This window comes from Bos mutus, chromosome 6, assembly GCF_027580195.1.
Source record: "Bos mutus isolate GX-2022 chromosome 6, NWIPB_WYAK_1.1, whole genome shotgun sequence".
Taxonomy (NCBI): domain Eukaryota; kingdom Metazoa; phylum Chordata; class Mammalia; order Artiodactyla; family Bovidae; genus Bos; species Bos mutus.
This window is the reverse complement of record NC_091622.1, coordinates 57,682,986-57,701,248: the sequence shown is the minus strand read 5'-3', so window position 1 is coordinate 57,701,248 and position 18,263 is coordinate 57,682,986. Positions and strand designations below refer to the sequence as shown.

At 42.1% G+C, this 18,263-nt stretch overlaps 1 long non-coding RNA gene across 1 annotated transcript in view; it reads left to right on the top strand.

The window, feature by feature from the left end:
• Positions 1 to 12,519, top strand: part of LOC138988222 (uncharacterized) — a 238,916-nt gene extending 226,397 nt beyond the window's left edge. The window contains exons 5-6 of the long non-coding RNA XR_011464508.1: positions 11,019 to 11,199; positions 11,401 to 12,519. This is a non-coding gene — a long non-coding RNA (uncharacterized lncRNA). The remainder of the gene's footprint in view (positions 1 to 11,018; positions 11,200 to 11,400) is intronic.
• The last annotated feature ends 5,744 nt before the right edge of the window (positions 12,520 to 18,263 follow it).

The following is an 18,263-nucleotide window of genomic DNA, read 5'->3' as shown; positions in this document are numbered from 1 at the left end:
GTCTACATGGATTAGGCATCTTGCCCATAATAGTAGAGCTAGTAAGTAACAGCACAGGAGTTGAATCTAGGTGGTCAGTGACCCCACAGTGGGAGCTTTTCCATACTAACTTCTACTGAATCTGGTGGTTGTGAAAAGCACTTATCTTTCTCAAAATAAGTCATTCCTGAAAATGGATATCCTGCAACTTGCACGTGTTGGGGTTTATTATGTGCCAGGTCTACCTGAAGGCTCAGGGAACAAGATCTGCCTCCAGCCCTCAAGGAGTCATGTCCTTCTGGAAGCAATTATAGGAGTGGGAGGTAACTGTATGGTGGGAAATCCCTGAAAATATCTTTTAAAATGATGTTAATGTGGTCAGTAATAGGGATTTGATATGTGTCTGAAAATCCAGGCAATTCCAGCTACTAGATTGCTTCCTGCAAAAGTATGAAGATGAGCCATGGTACATTACATAGATGATAGCTTCACTTTTATCTCCCATGTATATCCTGTGGTCAGATGAAAAACTTGTGAGTTCTAGAATCCATGGACCTGGCTTGACATTTTTGCTGGGTTCTTTACTTGCTGTGTGACCTTAAACAATTTACTCAGACTCTCTGAACTTCTGTGTCCTCACCTATAGAAACAGTTGATAACAGATTTTACCTTCTCTGCTTTTATTTTTAGACAGCTAACTTTTTCTATTCTGTTTTAAAAATTGTTTTTGGCTGGGCTCAGTCTTTATTGCTGCATGTAACCTTTCTCTAGTTGTGGCAAGCAGGGGCTCCTCTTTAGATGTGGTGCACAGGATTTCTCATAGTGGTGGCTTCTCGTCGTGGAGCACAGGCTCTGGAGCAGGCTCAGTGGTTGTGGCTCATGGGCTCAGTTGCTCCTAGGCATGTAGGATCTTCCAGGACCAGGGATCTAACCTGCATCCAGTGCACTGGCGGGCACACTCCTAACCACTGGAGCCCCAGGGAAGTCCTAGCAAACTTTTTCTTAGAGAGAAAGAGTAAATGTTTTAGGTTTTGCTGGCCATGCAGTCTCCACCACAGCTACTCAGCTCCACCAGTGTAGTACAAAGCTTGCCATACACAAAATGTAAATGATGGTTGTGGCTCTGTTTCTGTAATGCTTTATAAGAACTGCTGCTGCTGCTAAGTCACTTCAGTCGTGTCCGACTCTGTGCGACCCCATAGACGGCAGCCAACCAGGCTCCACCGTCCCTGGGATTCTCCAGGCAAGAACACGGGAGTGGGTTGCCATTTCCTTCTCCAATGCAGGAAAGTGAAAAGTGAAAGTCAAGTCGCTTGGTCATGTCCGACTCTTCTCGACCCCATGGACTGCAGCCTACCAGGCTCTTCCGCCCATGGGATTTTCCAGGCAAGAGTACTGGAGTGCTAAATTTGGCTCACAGGTTATAGCTTGCCAATCCTGGGATCACAGCACTAAATGAGATGTTGAAAGGATAAAAAAAAAAAAAAAAAACCCCAACACATAAGAGTTTTTGGTATACCCCACTCCAGCACTCTTGCCTGGAAAATCCCATGGGCGGAAGAGCCTGGTAGGCTGCAGTCCATGGGGTCGAGAAGAGTCGGACATGACTGAGCAACTTCCTTTTCACTTTTCACTTTCCTGCATTGGAGAGGGAAATGGCAACCCACTCCCGTGTTCTTTCCTGGAGAATCCCAGGGACGGTGGAGCCTGGTGGGCTGCCGTCTATGGGGTCACACAGAGTCAGACACGACTGAAGCGACTTAGCAGCAGCAGCAGCAGCAGGCACTTAATAACTGTTCATTTTCCTTCCTTCTTGCAATTTATTCCAATAGATCACAAAGCTTCAAGCAATCATTGGATCTTTCTCTTGAGGTGCTCATAGGCCACTTAGAGCAACGAGACACAAGTCACTCAGTCGTATCCCACTCTTTGCGACCCTGTGGATTATAGCCTACCAGGCTCCTCTGTCCCTGGGATTCTTCAGGCAAGAATACTGGAGTGGGTTGCCATTTCCTTCTCCAGGGGATCTTCCCAACCCAGGGATCGAACCCAGGTCTCCCACATTGCAGGCAGACGCTTTAACCTCTGAGCCACCAGGGAAGCTCTATAGATATATATACAGCAATACAATTTTGCAGGTGCCAGTTGTGAGGGCAACAGAATAGCCATCAAGTTATAGGAATTGCCTGGTACAGCTACCATAAGAGAAATGGTTACTGTTAAGCAAGGAAAGAAGAAAGAACTTCCAGGTAGGAAGGGGAATGCTCTAAATATTTTCAGAGGAAGCTGAGTGGAACTGTTTGTCTGGGGAAGACAGGTGCATATGAGAAGAGTAAGTGGAAGCCAAGTTTAAGTAGGGAGATGGGGGAGCTGAATGTTGGGTTCAGGAGTTTGCATCTTAATTCCATAGATGTCAATCAATGGTAGTTGAGGAGAACATAGAAGGCACTCAACAGATATTTGTTGAGTAAATGAATCCATTGGAAGTGAATTTACATGATGGTTGGGCAGAAAATGGCAAACAAAAGATCAGAGGATAAGGATTCAGACCAAGGTGATGACAATGAGAATTGGCCAGAAAGGATGTATGGAAAAGACACTAAGAAGGAAGAACTGACACGACCTGATGACTGAACTGCAAGCAAGAGAGAGGACTAGATAGTGGTGATGTCAAGTAAAGTCAGGTGGCCAGGAGAACTAAGTTACCATGATAGAATAAAGGATAGCAGGGAGGCTGCTTTTTGGAGGAAAAGTCACAAATTAGTCTTCAGTACTTGAATTTAGCATCCCTGAGGAACATCCATGTGGAAATGTTTTGTACAATACGATGGGCTCAAGAAAGAAATTGAATCAGGAAGCAGAGATTTAGACATCAGCCTCATAAAGTGATGGCTTGTGAGAATGGATGGACTCTTGACTCTGGATGAGATCTAAAGATCAAAATAGGTCTCTGGTGTAGGGACCAAGTCAGAGACAAGGGCTTTCTTCAGAAATTTAAAGTCATCCCTCTAGTTCATTGTGAATTTTACTGCAATAAAAGCACAGAGAGATTGCAAAGTCTCACAGCGCTTTTTAAAACCTAAAAACAAAGATCAGGAAAAGAATTAGATAAACCCTGAGATTCTTATGTCCAGAAACTACTCCCATGCAATCCTGAGGAAAAGACACTTAGTGCGCTTCTGAACTCTTAAAAGTTCTGATACGTAAGACTAGAATAATTTCTTTGTGTTCATCTAATAGAAGACATGAAATTTTGTCACCAATAATGATGATAAAACAACTCTAAGAATCTCAACATTTCTCCAAACGCGCTTAATCCAATCATTACTTAGCAAAGCTACTTTCAGATAGAGTTCTGGATAGGTTGCTCTGTTAAAAGAATACGATTTTATGTTGAATCTTCAACAGTTCTCGGGAGATCTCATGTCTATTTCTCTTGTCTTGCAACTTATGCTATGAGGAGGGGATTCCCTTTGACTAGAAAGAGTCGTGATCCAAGGAGCAAGAGAAAAGGATCCTTCTAGAATAGAGTTGTCATTATATTTTCTCCAATAAAATCATAAAGTGTCACCTAGAGACCTTGCATCCAACTTTGTTAGGATACCAACTTTTTATTAAATCAGTAAGTTGTGGAGAAACATGTCACCATCGGAAACGGTTTTTGAAGCTGTTTATTTTCCTCTTTCTATTTACCTGCTTCTTGAAGCCAATGAACTACATCGTATTTATGTCATTGCTGGGTCAAAGCACATATTTCAATGAAGGAATCACAGAATTTTAAAATCTAGCTCCCAGAGCTTGCCAAGTTTAAACTTCTAATTTTTCAAAGAGGGAAAACTCAGACCCAGAGGGACTGAATGCCTAAAGATGACTCAGTCAGGAAGCTGTGGAGCCAGGTCTGGAACCAGGAGTCCTGGCTCCCAGCCTGTTATTTTAAGTGCATCTTTCCATAGATTCACTATGGGCTTGGGTGATTCTCATTCGATTGTGGGAGTTTATAAAAAAAACCATGTAAGCCACAGCCACTTTAAAGATGGAGGATTTATAATGGGAATGTATCCACTAGGCCCATGTTTTAACAACACCTTCTTTCGAAGGGTTGGGACAGTGTCTGAAAGCTCTGTTTAGAGACCTGGTTACTTCAGAGGGAAAAGCAGAAATCTTAAGAAGTCATGCATAATCCATTTGCCTGGGAACACGAAGGGGACCTGAGAGCCAGCCCTGAAACCTTCGTATTTAAAGCAGTTGTCCGCAGACATAATGCCCTTAGCTTGATCAAAGGGCCGGGCCACACAATCCCAGGAACAGGAAGGCTGACAAGGGGGGAGGGTCCCTTTGTCCTGGAGGACTGAAGGCCTGGAATCCAGATGCCTAAGCAGGCAGGGCTGTGGGCCCATGCAGGGAGGGGCTGAGGCCCAACCTGTCCCCCAGATTCCTCCCCCTGCCCTCTGCAGACACCAAGAAGTCCCGAGGTCTCAGAGCCCTGCCCTCTCTCCGTCTCCTCTCACTCTTCTTCAGCATGTCAGTGAAAAGAATTCCCCCAGCCCAAAGGCTTTGCTTGAACGATTGCCCTTTCCTTCTGCAATCAGAAAAGGTAAGCGCCCCAGTTTAACTCTTTCTTAGGTCTTTCTCCCAGCACGTGATTTCCTAACCAAATATTTCACGTATCGTTCGGGTCACATTCTTGACCTTGTTGTTTCAGGTGCCTGATAATTCTGGGCTAATAACAGCCCAGCCCGCACACTGGCGGCCACTCTCCCTTTCCTCCCGGGTCCCTGGACAGCTTTCCTGGGCCCATTTTTGTGCTGGCTTCTTCCTGGTGAATTGCTCTCCCCCTGCAGCCTCTCTTTATAAACGTGCCTGCACTGAAGGCTTACACCTCAGATTCTTGCCCCTGGTGCCTTTGGCCTGTTCATTATTTAATTTTTCTTTCAGACCCCTGTCTGTCTGGTAATGTCTGCATGCTGTGATTGTTTTCATTTTTCCAAGTCTCCAAACACCCATCGTGGACAGCCTTGAGGAGAAGCTTTTAAGGTGTAACACTTCCCCTGCGCCTGCGCAGATGGACACACAGAAGCGCATTAGGAAGATGCGCTTCAGACCCACCCACATTCTTCGAAGCACAGAATTTCAGTGATGAAAGGGCTTTAGGCACTGCCCTTTGACCTTATCAGCAACACCACCTTCATACCCGCTCTCCTGTTTTGCAAGTTGTTGGAAAGGGCCTTTATTTTTCTCCAGTTACTCAAACATATACACAGAAAGTAACTTCTGGTTACTTAGTGAGGGCCCCAAACCTGGTGGTTTGGGGTCCTTGTAAGAAGAGGGACTTGGGACACAGGCATGTGCAGAGGAAAACCATGAGAAGACACGGAGAAGAGAAGATGGACGTCTGCAAGCCAAGGTGGGAGACTTCAGATGAAACCAACCCTGCAGACACCTTAATCTCAGATTTCTGGCCTCCTGGTCTGTGAGAAAATAAATTTCCTTTGTTTAAGCCACCCAGACTGTGGTACTTTGTTATAGCACCCCTAGAAAGCGAACACAAGCTTTAATATTCAAATGGTGTTAGTTCTATATGGACAATGAAATTAATCAAAGAGCACTTTCTGGGCAGGAAGTGGTTCTTCTGTCCCCGTATGGGTTTTTAGGTATGGAATTCTCGTTTGAGGACAAGCAGTAGATATTCAGCATGTGTTTATTGGGTACCTAGCACATGCCTGGCAGTGGGCAAAGACTCAGAAGTCAGTGACTCTGTCTAGATTCTAGATGAGGTTAGCATCTCACTCTGGCAATGGATGTGTGTTGATGTGGAGTCCCAAAGACACCTCCTCCCTAGGGCCTAATGGGTGCATCGTAACAAGGTTTTTCTTCTTCGGTTGCTAGACTGTTTGCTAAAGTATTGCTTTGTTCAGTCGCTAAGTTGTGTCCGACTCTTTGAGACACTATGGACTGCACGCCAGGCCTCCCTGTCCCTCACCATCTCCTGGAGTTCACCCAAGTTGATGTCCATTGAATCGGTGATGCCATCCAACCATCTCCTCCTCTGCTGCCCTCTTCTCCTTCTGCCTTCAATCCTTCCCAGGATCAGGGTCTTTTCCAATGAGTTGGCTCTTTGAATCAGGTGGCCAAAGTATGGGAGCTCTAGCTTTAGCATCCGTCCTTCCAATGAGTATTCAGGGTTGACTTCCCTTAGGGTTGACTGCTTTGATCTCCTTACCGTCCTAAAGTATTAAGTGCAACTATATAAAATTGTTGTTGTTTTTTAGCATAGGTTAAAAAGCCCTACTAAATACGAGTTTGCTAGATTGCATCCTGAAACAGAAAAAAGAGACTAGTGAAAAAAATTATGAAATCCAAATAAAACAGTTTGGTTAGTAGTAATGCACTAATACTAATTTTGTAGTATGCCAAGTGTGCCATGCTTATGTAATCTGTTAACACTGGGGGAAACAGTGGGTATATACAGAATGCTTTCAGACAATTTTTGTAGCTTTTCTATAAATTTTTTTCCAAAATAGAAGTTCATTTTAAAAAATATTTGAATATTAACCATTTTACGTAATTTGGTAAAGTCTAGAGGCCTTGAATATAAAGTAGATTGCTGACTCAATCTCCTAATTATACAGTAATGAGATTTATGTTTGAAATTTAAGTTTTACCTTTAGTTGTTTTAAAATGATTGACTAAGTATTTGTACCCTGGATGCCTGGTCAGTCTAGGTAAGAGAAGCACATAAGCTGACCTTCAAAGACAGAGAGCCAGTGGCCACTACCGAGGGACTGTGTTGAGCAAGACCTGCTGTTCAGCTTCTCTGTCCTCCCTGATTGTCTGAGAAAAAAGCCAATTTCTTGAGGACTCTATGCTACTGGAATGACTGAGTCTCTCTGCTCTTCTTGGCAGTCAGTGGGCACCCAACATGGCCTCATTCAAAAAGAGAATATCACTTTCAACTCCCTTCTTCAGCTGAGATCCTGTTTTTATTCCCCATCAGGTCATGAGAAGATAGAGGATTATGCTATACCCCTTTATGGGGAGTCTAGATTCTCCTTTAGAGGAAAAAAGAAAATTTATTCTTAATTTATCCTGACCAATACCACGTGAAATACTTGTTTTGTTCAGCTGGCAAGCATTTAAAATTTTTATGAATTATTTACTACACTTTTAAATTGGGAAGCCTCACAAAAGTATCTGGATATTAGGCTTTTCTTGAACCATCACAAATTCTAGCAACAGAGACCTGTATTCCTACATGGGAAAGATTGGCTGGAGCCAAGGAACCACTGTGGCCTTTCAGGGGCAATATGCCCTCCATTTCCCATAATCCCACACAGCTCTTTCTATTCATATATGCTACTTGTTCCATGGCTTCAAGCATTTGAGCTTACAACCTAGATCAGTGTTTTTCAAACTACAGATTATGACCCCTTTGTGAGTCATGAAATCAGTATAGTAGATAGCCAACACTAAATGAAGGAAAAGGGGAAGGAAGGGAATGAGAAAGAAGAGGAAGAGGAAGAAATAGAAGCTATCAGAATTTACCACCTGCAGTAAGGGTATGTTGTATTGGATGAAATTTTGTTTCTATGGTTTTTTGTGTTGCTTGCACATAGATTATATTAGAAAATGTATTTCTCCCTATGAGTTGCAATAACATGTTTGAAAGCCAAGACTAATGAAAATTTAAATAATTCAGCTTTTTGGTTAAACAGTTAGTTTGCTATATTAGCGTACTCTTTGTGTAACAAAGTTTTTCCTTAAATTACCTGAATACATCAGGAGTGGGGCTTTATTTGTTATATAATCATAACTACAGAATTCAAACCAACATGATAATATCAGTTCAGTTCAGTTGATGAGTCATGTCTGACTCTTTGTGACCCCATGGACACCATGCCAGGCTTTCCTGTCTATCACCAACTCCCAGAGCTTGCTCAAATTCGTGTCCATCGAGTTGATGATGCCATCCAACCATCTCATCCTCTGTCGTCCCCTTCTCCTCTTGCCTTCAATCTTGCCCAGCATCAGGGTCTTTTCCAATGAGTCAGTTCTTCGCATCAGGTGGCCAAAGTGTTGGAGCTTCAGCTTCAGCATCAGTCCTTCCAATGAATATTCAAGACTGGTTTCCTTTAGGACTGACTGGTTGGATCTCCTTGCAGTCCATGGGACTCTCAAGAGTCTTCTCCAATACCACAGTTCAAAAGCATTAATTCTTCAGCACTCAGCTTTCTTTATAGTCCAACTCTCACATTCATACATGACTACTAGAAAAACCGTAGCTTTGACTAGATGGACCTTTGTTGGCAAAGTAATGTCTCTGCTTTTTAATATGCTGTCTAGGTTGTTCATAGCTTTTCTTCAAGGAGCAAGCGTCTTTTAATTTCATGGCTACAGTCACCATCTGCAGTGATTTTGGAGCCCAAGAAAATAAAGTCTGTCACTGTTTCCATTGTTTCCCCATCTATTTGCCGTGAAGTGATGGGACCAGATGCCGTGACCTTAGTTTTTGAATGTTGAGTTTTATAACATGGATCCCTATGAATGCTTGTAAAAGATCTGTAATAAAGGAGTAAAGCATCTAGTTGAAATGGAAGAAGAGATCAATCTTCTTGGTATTTTAAGACTTAATGATCTAAGACCTATGATCCACTAGATTGCATAGTTGCATGTTAGATCATATTAAATAATAATCGGACTTATTTACATAGATTCTGGGGGCTCCCCAGGTGGCACTAGTGGTAAAGAACCTGCCTGCTAATGCAAGAGACATAATACAGGTTCAATCCCTGGGTCAAGAGGATCCCCTGGAGGAGGCATGGCAACACACTCCAGTATTCTTGCCTGGAAAATTCCATGGACAGAAGAGCCCGGCAGGCTACAGTCCGTGCAGTTGCAAAGAGTCAGACATGACTGAAACAACTTAGCACACACATTGATTTTTAGAGCAACTACTTTAGACTAGATCAGCACCATACAATAGAACTTCTGTCAGTGGAAAATTCTGTATCTGCCTTATACACTCGAGAAACAGCTAGCCACACATGGGTCTTCATTATTCAAAATGTACCAGTGTGACTGATGACCTGGATTTTTAATTTTAATCAACTTAAATTTAAGTAGCCACATGTGTGTGTTGGACAGCGTAGCTCTAGACTTTAGAATGTGTATCTTGAAAGAAGGTTGGCTCTTTTTCATTTTCCACACTAGAATGTCCATTGGCCTGATAGAATCATCTAATTCAGGCATTGAACCCTTAAGAGCAAGGCAGGCTGCCACTCAATATGCTCAGAACAGTTTACTTTTTTGGGTCCAGATCATTGCTAGAAACAAATTTATCCAGCTTCTACATGTGAACCCTCCAAGTTCTTTTATTGTTGTTGTTCTTTTTAATTTATTTTTAATTGGACTATAATTGCTTTTAATGTTGTATTAGTTTCTGCTGTACGGCAATGTGAATCAGCTATATGTATACATATATTCCCTCCCTCCTGAGCCTACCACCCCGCCATCAGGTTCTTATCCCCACTGATTTGTGCTTTTTCAGATTAAAAATTGCTTGAAGAAGATTATGTGATTTTTTAACTATACAGACAAAAATATAATAACTATTATTTAATAATTGCAATAGTAATAATAAAAGTAATAAATAGTAACAACAGTAGCAGCCACTTATTAAGTGCTTACTGTGTACTTGGTGGAGAAGGCAATGGCACCCCACTCCAGTACTCTTGCCTGGAAAATCCCATGGACGGAGGAGTGTGGTAGGCTGCAGTACTTGGTACTGTGAGAAGCACTTTGTATACCTTATCCCACTTATTCACATTAATTTCATGAGGGTGCATTATCCTATATGAAGAAACTGATGCTTGTGAAGTTTATGTAATTTACAAGGTCACACAAGTATGAGTGAATGAGGCATAACGTGACTCTGGTTCTGTCTGCTACAAACCCCTTACTGTAACCACTGTGCTATCCCAGAGGATGCTAATAAACTGTGTTTTTCATCAGAACATTATTTCCTTGATAATAGCTGAGATAAATTATTAATGGCAGTGCTAGGCCAGGGCCTACCTCTTATGATTTCAAGGCATGTGCTCTCCACTGCGTTCCCCTTATCATAGAAGCTGCTTTGGCCATACTGCAGGAATTGGCCTGTATGTTGCACCGAGACAAGCATTTTTAAATTTGGGAACCCATTTCCTCTTTAATACTAAAAATTACATCTCGCTCTATTGGTCTGAAGAGGTCTTTCCTGGTGTCTCAGACAGTAGAGTCTGCCTGCAGTGTGGGAGACCCAGGTTCAATCCCTGGGTTGGGAAGATCCTCTGGAAAAGGGAATGGTAAACCCACTCCAGCAGTCTTGCCTGGAGAATTCCATGGACAGAAGAGCCTGGTGAGCTACAGTCCATGGGGTCTCAAAGAGCCAGACACAACTGAGCTATTACCATACACATACATTGGTATAAAGACAAATACATTAATAGTCTATGTTAGACCATTTTATTTTACCTGAAAGTCTTTTCCTTTGTGATTTTAAAAGAAATGGAAACATTTTATGAGCCCTGTGGTAGGTAGAATAATAACCCCCTCAAAGATGTCCATACCCTAATCTCAGAACCTGAGGATTATGTCACTTTTTTTGTGAATATGTTACTTTTATGGCCAAAGGAACACTGCAGCCATGATTAAGTTAAGAATCTTGAGATGGAAAGATTATCTTGGACTATTTGAGTGGATTGTGTAGAACTCCAAGGGTCCTAAAAGGAGAGTCAGAGAAGGAAATGGGATGACAGAAGCAGCGTGTTAGAGGGACACAACTTGAGCGAGACTCGACCGGCTTTGAAGATGGGAAGATGGAAGGGGCCACCAGTGAAGTTAGGCAGGCAGCAGTGTCTGGCCCCATTGCTGTGAAATGCAGGAAAGACAGAGATCGGGAGAATTTTTTTCACACTTTCAAGAAATCGCAGGATTCAAAGTGATTGTGGAAGAAACTTCAAGCCCAACTAATAGGTGTCCCCCCCCTTTTGTTTTTCCCTCAGAATGTCTGGAGACCATGAAACTGTTGGCTGGGATTGTTTACTTTCACCAGAGTTGGTGATTCTGATGCTCTGCAGAAACTATCAATACATGTGGGAGAGAATGAGCAGCATCTGGGAAAAGTGCCTGGATGAGGAGAGAAATAGAGACCAAGAAGGGAGAGGAGGCGGAAAGGCGGAAAGTGTAAGCGCACTAACGGGCCTGAGGATGTCAACAGGGAGGGAGAGAGAGATGTTTATAGAAAAGAGGAAGGGAGGAAGAAAGGGAAGGAAAGAAGCAAGCAGTCTGGGGTTTGAAGGGACCCAGGAGGAGAGGTGGGGAAAGAAAAGAGACAAAAAGCAAAGCAAGCAGTGAGCCTAAACTGAACTTCCTTTCTTTCCATAGCTGACACTGAGTAGAGCTGAACTTCACAGGCCCGAAGCCATCTGCGGCATCAGCCCAGTTCCACAGCACTGCCCCGGGCTGCAGGGCTGCACTCACGGGTCAGGGCGGAACGCAGCTGGAGACACCGAGGAACTCCCATATGGTCAGAGGCTCTGCTCTCTTTACACAAAGCTGCTATGGACATCAAAGTGGCTCCCTGTGACCCGTGGTGTTCACTGTTCAAGCTCAGAGGCCTCTCTTTCAGTCTCAGGCCATCTTTGTAACTGTTTAAACCGGTCATCTTTAGGGAAGTAGACCCTATGCCCAAATTTGTAATGATTTCTATGCTTTCCAGGGTGTGGGTTTTGTTTAGTTTACCGCCAATAGTCAGTTGGTTCTGGGTGATCTTTTCACCTCTTGGTGTCACTTAAAAAGAAGTTTTTTAAAAAGGAGACATTTCTTTATTTGTATATATGTATGCATACGTTGAATATGGAAATTTTGTGGGTACATACACATACACACGTATACACACCCACACTCTCATAAGGCTTCCATATACAGTTTCTAGGAAACCAAGAACAAAGCATTGCAGGGTATTTCTGAATAATCCAGAGTCCCTCTTTCATTTCGACTTTTATTATCTTAGAGAGTATGTCTTTCAGTGAGATACATTTCTTAGCTCTCTAGACAATTTTCTGGGACCACACTTCGATAGGCCCCTCTTACGGTTTTTAATTTTACCCCTTTCAGTAGACTTTTGCACATATAATCATTCATTTCTGTAAGCTCTATCCCAGGAATTTTTTTTAAAACCAATTTTGCCCGTGTGGCTTTTAATTGTCCTCCCAAATTGTGTCTGGTATGCCGACGTCCTCCCCACACCCCCAGCTTTAGGCTTTCGGCTTTCTCAGTTCGTTCTTCCTCGGCTGACACTGGGTGGTCTCTCTGCCTTGTCTGGTCTTCGGGTATCACGAACAGCTCTGTTTTATGTTTTTCACACAGTTCACTTTTCCGTCTGGGCTTAGGGACTGAGATATTATTCCTTGTTCTTCTTTCTTAATGGCTTGTAATTTTTCACAGAGGATGACATTTAAGCTTTGTCACCTTGGGTATCAAATCTGTGCATAGATAAACAAACAGGACAGCAGTTACATAACTTCTTCAGTCTCATTTTACATATATATATATGTAAAAAAATATATATTTATTATATATATAATTATATATAATATATATTATAATATATTATATTATTATTATAATAATATTATAATATATATTATTTATATATATTATATATAATATATATAAACATATATATTATATATATAATAATAATATATATTATTATATATATATTATATATATATAATATCTCCTATTTCTCCTGCCCTGAAGCTAGGGGACAGAAGAGTTGATGTATTTTAATCTTCTCTTGGACGATTTATTTAACAAGTGCTTATATTGTCCTTATCATATACCAGGCGCTAGGGCACAATGCTTTCCAAATATGAGCCAATTCCATCCCCAGGACAACCTCCTGAGGATGGTGCTGAGATTCTTCATGTTATGTAGTTGGGGAAATGGTAGCACTAAGAAGTAAATTGCTGCTGCTGCTAAGTCACTTCAGTCGTGTCCAACTCTGTGTGACCCCATAGACAGCAGCCCACCAGACTCCCCATCCCTGGGATTCTCCAGGCAAGAACACTGGAGTGAGTTGCCATTTCCTTCTGCAATGCATGAAAGTGAAAAGTGAAAGTGAAGTCGCTCAGTCATGTCCGACTCTTGCGACCCCATGGACTGCAGCCCACCAAGCTCCTCCATCCATGGGATTTTCCAAGCAAGAGTACTGGAGTGGGGTGCCATTGCTGTGTACAAAATCACATGTCTGATAAGCAGCAGGGTTGGGATTCAAATCCAGACATTCAGATACTGTATCCAGACTGTTAACCACGATATTATGGCGGGGAAATGGGGCATGAATTTCTTGCTTTAAGGCTTTCTGGTTAAGAATCCACTTGCCAATTCCCTGCAGGGGACATGGGTTCGATCCCTGATTGGGGAAGATTCCATATGCCTCAGAGCAACTAAGCCCATGCACAACTACTGAGGCTGTGCTCTGCAACAGGAGAAGCCTGCAATGAGAAGCCTGTGCACCTCAGCTAGACAGCAGCCCCATTTGCTGCAACTAGAGAAAGCTTGTCTGAAGCAACGAAGACCCGATGTAGCCAAACTAAATAAATTGATTAATTAATTAAAAAGAAAAGACTTTCTAATGAGTCAGTTTAGTGTTTCCAGGACTAACATCAATTTTTGACTCTTTACATTAGACACAAATGCTTTTCTTTCTTTTTTCAAAATACTTTAGGAAAATTATTACAGCTCGTAGCAAATGAATGCAGAGTCCTATAATTCTGTGCAGGTATTTTATTTGCATCTTTCCCTTTTGAAGTCAGATGGTCTGAGTTCATTGTTCTGGAAAGTCTGATGGCATCTGTGCCTCTTTTCACCATACTACTGCTCTCCCTTCCCTCTCATCGCTTTTCATAAGTTTTTTCATCAACACACAAGGCCTGATTTATGTTTTGAGAGCCACACCCTTTTCAACAAAGCATACACAGATGCCATATATAAATGAAAAGTGACCTTTACCCATGAAAAGAATTTTGATGAATTGCAGGAAGTAATATACTGTGAAGGGAAAATACTTGTTTGATCTTTTTCTTTCTTTTTTTTTTTTAATGTAAATCACTTCCCATGAAGAACAATCTGAGTGTAATGAGGTTCTTTAAGTGGAGACTACAAAGACCCCCAGCATATTAGGGAATAATTTCATTTGTGCTGGTCTCTGGCTTACTGCTACTAATGGGGTGTGCATATCAGGGAGGCAGCAAGAAGTTGAGGGCTGTTGAAGGAAAAAGCATTTAGATTAGTCAATGACTATTTCTTGGTTACAAAACATGGGCTGGACTCTCCATAGCAATGTTTTCAGACTATAGACTGGGACCCATTAGTGGACTCTATGGTCAGTGTTAAAAGAAATTTTAAAAATTAAAAGAGAAGAATAGAAAATATCAGAATGCATGACACAGAAAAACAATAGAGTTTTGTGAAACTTTTCTAAATGGGTGTGTATACAGAATGTCTATAATAAGCTGCAATGTAAACTGTCTCTCTTACTATGCATTACATTCAAAAAGTGTTTGAAAAATACTGCTCTGTAGAATGGAAGTAGCCAAAGGCTTTTTCGCTACCATCTTAGAACGTGCACTACAAGACAGAATGAACTTTCTTGGTGTTCTAAAGGTGTTAGGGGAATTCTATACAGGTGTTTCTGCAGGGAGTATTAGGAGAGAGGAATTGTAATAGGAGTAAGTGGCTCTACTCTTCTGGTTAGTGAGGGTGCATTTCTGAGATGAGGTCAAAGAAGGACTCTGAAGAGGGAGGTCAGAGTCTAAGGAAATAGGAAATGGTGGCTTTTCCAACCTCACAGGCTGGGAGAAGAAAACCCAAGTTGCAAATGGCTGATGAAGGTAGACTGTGGAAATCTTCTGGTAGGATCGAAGGAGCAGGATCCAGGAGAGAACAAGATGAGGAGAGTGGATCTATAATTGCAAACTAAATGTGTATTGGCCAAAACTGAACCATAGAGATTTGCTTAGACTAGTCTGCTGTTTTTAAAATTAAGATGTTCTCACAAAGATTGGGATTTCCGGTTTCTCTAGAAAAGTAAGGCCTTGCTCCCCTCAGTCTGTACTCATATGTGGGAGTAGTTGGCTGGTACTGATGAGCAGGCGCTCCCTGTGTGCTGTCCCACGGGATTGCCCCTAGTACATTCAGCTCTTAAAATTGAAATTTAATTGAAAGTTCAGTTTCAAGTAGCCACTTTTCAAGTGTTTGATAGCCACATGTAACTGATGTCTACCATATTGGTCAGTACAGGTACAGACCATTTTTATCATCACAAAATTTCTATTGGACAATGTTGCTGTTAGATCCTGTGTGCCCACAAGTCACTGCTTTCCCCTCCTTGGGGTAGCCCCACTCCTTTCTGTTGTCTGCCTCACTCTTCAGGCATTTCTATTTGCAACTTATGTTCAGTTCAGTTCAGTTGCTCAGTCGTGTCTGACTCTTTGTGACCCCATGAATCGCAGCACGCCACCGTCACCAACTCCCGGGGTTCACTCAAACTCACGTCCATCTAGTCCGTGATGCCATCCAGCCATCTCATCCTCTGTCGTCCCCTTCTCCTCCTGTCCCCAATCCCTCCCAGCGTCAGGGTCTTTTCCAATGAGTCAACTCTTCACATGAGGTGGCCAAAGTACTGGAGTTTCAGCTTGAGCATCATTCCTTCCAAAGAACACTTAGGGCTGATCTCCTTCAGAATGGACTGGTTGGATCTCCGTGCAGTCCAAGGAACTCTCAAGAGTCTTCTCCAACACCACAGTTCAAAAGCATCAATTCTTTGGTGCTCAACTTTCTTCACAGTCCAACTCTCACATCCATACATGACCACTGGAAAAACCATAGCCTTGACTAGACAGACTTTTGTTGGCAAAGTAATGTCTCTGCTTTACAATATGCTATCTAGGTTGGTCATAACTTTCCTTCCAAGGAGTAAGCGTCTTTTAATTGCATGGTTGCAGTCACCATCTGCAGTGATTTTGGAGCCCCAAAAAATAAAGTCTGACATTGTTTCCACTGTTTCCCCATCTATTTCCCATGAAGTGATGGGACCAGATGCCATGATCTTAGTTTTCTGAATGTTGAGCTTTAAGCCAACTTTTTCACTCTCCTCTTTCACTTTCATCAAGAGGCTTTTTAGTTCCTCTTCACTTTCTGCCATATGGGTGGTGTTAGGTTGGCTAAAAAACTCTGTCAGTAAATTGTGGGAAATGAAACCTATCCTAGTTGATCACTGACTCACTGAAGTATCTTGAATTGAGTGTATGTGTGAGTGTGTGTGTGTGTTCTTTGCAAAGGAAGGAGTAACATGAAAATGACAGAGACTGTGTTTGTGTAAATAGCATCTTATAAAGTTACTTGTACAGAAGAGTGGGTTTCAGTTAGAGTTCTTCATTAGAGGGAAAAACTGTAGAAAAATAAAACTGATTTTCTGTCATCTGCAGCTGTGAATATACAATGGGGTGGTCAGGGCAGAACCAAAAGGATCAAACCTGGTGAGAGTAACTAACAATAAAGCAATGAAGAACTTGCCAGATAAAAATTAGCATCCCATTACAATGTGGGACGGTAGAGTACCTTCTGACTCTCTCCAAATATTACAGGACTCAGGGAGACCTGACAATGACTGAGTTTATCTGATGAACATAGAAGGCCTGCTGAGGTAAATCAGACCTGAGAGAATTGTTTGGCTTTTGTCATGTTTGGCTGACAATTCTAAATTTACCATCTCAGCTTAAATATCCATATTATTTATGCCTGTACAGTCATTAAATATTCACCTTTGAGCTCAGTAACACACACACACACAAACACACATATCCTTTAATTTCCAATGTTGTTCCCAAGAACATAAGAGGGCAGAGGGCTTCTAGAGTCATTATATATTAACAAGTTAGGGGTTGTATTTTAGCAAATTTTAGCTATTTCTTCTATCTTGATTGCCTTGTCTTAAGCTCTTTTCCTGTGGAAGTGGGTGGAAAAGAGGAGAGAACCCTGAAATTCTTTGGGCAGTGAGAAAATTTTGTTTTTCAACCTGCATGTTCACTGGCATCACTACCTACATTTTCCCAGGTTCGCATATGAGAATAATTATTCCTCACTTCAGGAAATCCATTTTTAAAAAGTCCATTTGACTTCAAAGGATCCAGCACCCTTACTAGGGTCAGCTCAGCCGAGGAGACAGCTGGCAGGAACCCTTGCCCCGGGGCGAAACTGGACTTTCCTGGCTCCTTATCTCTTGGAACTTGTGCTGGAGTCCTGGGAAGTCAGGGCTGTGCTCACCCAGAATAGGAATGTCTGTCCCTAAGGGCTGAAAGTAGGGGACAGCTCTGTCTTTCCTGGAGTCAAGACCAACTGCTTCAAACCCCCAGTGCCTTTTACAGGGGCAGTAAAAGGGCCCAGCACAGGGTCAGGGCAACTGCCATCCTGCCCGGATATGTGACCTTAGGTGAGTCTTTTAGCATCTATGAGTTTCTGTTTACTCAGGTGTATGGAAGCATTCAACTGAATCAGTCTCCCTTTTGATAAATATAAAAATCTCATGTCCTTATTGGATCTACATCACGGTCACTGCAAAATCAAACTTCCTCCTAAAGCATCAATAGAATTAGGATCAATGTTATACTTTGGTGAATAAAACAGAAAATGTTCACATTTGCACATGTGGTAAGAGTTAACTCTACTTAAGGGCCCCACACAGCACTTCTTAAATCATACTGGGCAGAAGAATCATTTGGAGAGGCTCATTTCAAATGCAGACTCCTGAGACTTCCCTGGTGATCCAGTGGTTAAGACTCTGAATTTTCACTACAGGGGACATGAGTTCAACCCCTAGTCAGGGAACTAGGGCCAAAATATAAATAAATTTTTAAAAACGCAAATTCCTGAGATTCTATAGCAGGTTTGGGGAGATGCTAGGAATTGCATGAACAATCACACAAGGTGATTCAGTGTCCAGAGGGGATATTTAGAGGAATCTTGGCACTGGCTCTAAATTTCCAGATATAGAGAAACCATGTCAGTCATGTTCAGCACAGAATTCCAGTGCACCCCGTGCCTTGTAGGGAACTCAATGTTAGCCATATGCTTTGTTAATTTAATCCCTCTAATACTTTTTGGTAACATCCAAGAAGAACATGTCAAGTTTCTTTTGAGAGCAGTTATTTTTACCTGATTTGTTCACAGTTGTAGGTTCA